This window comes from Gossypium hirsutum, chromosome A06 (assembly GCF_007990345.1).
Source record: "Gossypium hirsutum isolate 1008001.06 chromosome A06, Gossypium_hirsutum_v2.1, whole genome shotgun sequence".
Lineage (NCBI taxonomy): Eukaryota > Viridiplantae > Streptophyta > Magnoliopsida > Malvales > Malvaceae > Gossypium > Gossypium hirsutum.
In genome coordinates this window covers 20,699,830-20,700,680 of record NC_053429.1, presented here as the reverse complement: position 1 = coordinate 20,700,680, position 851 = coordinate 20,699,830, and the positions used below count along the sequence as shown (strand labels likewise).

General features: G+C 37.1%; 1 non-coding gene across 1 annotated transcript; it reads right to left on the bottom strand.

Moving 5' to 3' along the window:
- Nucleotides 1-394: 394 nt before the first annotated feature.
- On the bottom strand, nucleotides 395-500 carry LOC121231118 (small nucleolar RNA R71). The gene has a single exon (XR_005929186.1). It is a non-coding gene; the product is annotated as a small nucleolar RNA R71 (small nucleolar RNA).
- Nucleotides 501-851: the final 351 nt, after the last annotated feature.

The following is an 851-nucleotide window of genomic DNA, read 5'->3' as shown; positions in this document are numbered from 1 at the left end:
ATTGCGGCTAATCAAAATCCTGCTCCACGCATTATGTATGATTATGCTAAACCTTTTTTAACAGAAACTGAATCAAGCATAGTTAGACCTACTGTAGCTGCAAATAGTTTTGAACTGAAACCTAACACAATTCAAATAATACAACAGTTTGTTCAGTTTGATGGTTTGTAGGATGAAGATCCCAACGCTCACTTAGCAAACTTTTTGGAACTATGCGATACATTTAAAATTAATGGCGTTTTTTATGATGTCATTCGTCTTAGGTTATTCCCTTTCTCATTGAGGAACAAAGCTAAATAGTGGTTGAACTCGTTACCACGAGGGTCAATCACTACTTGGGAACAAATAACGGAAAAATTTTTACTAAAATATTTTTCGCCGACTAATATGGCTAAATTACATAATGACATCTCTTCTTTTGTGCAGATGGATTTAGAAACACTCTATGATGCATGGGAGAGATACAATGACCTTTTGAGAAGGTGCTTTCACCATGGGTTACCGCTTTGTCTTCAGGTTCAAACGTCCCATAATGGCCTTAATCGTTCGACTCGACAAATGGTTGACGCAGCTGCTGGTGGAACCATAAATAATAAAATACCTAAAGATGCTTATGAGTTTATAGAGGAGATGTCACTGAATAACTATCAGTGGCAAGTCATGAGGACAAAACCAACTAAAACAGCAGGCGTTTATAATGTCGATTTGATTACTATGCTATCAAACCAGGTAGAACTTTTAAATAAAAAGATTGATGGTTTTCTTAGTTCTTCACAGGTTCACCTAGTAATGCAGTGCGAAGCAAGTGGAGGTGGAACAAGCCATTCGGAATACAAACCTTATGGCCACAA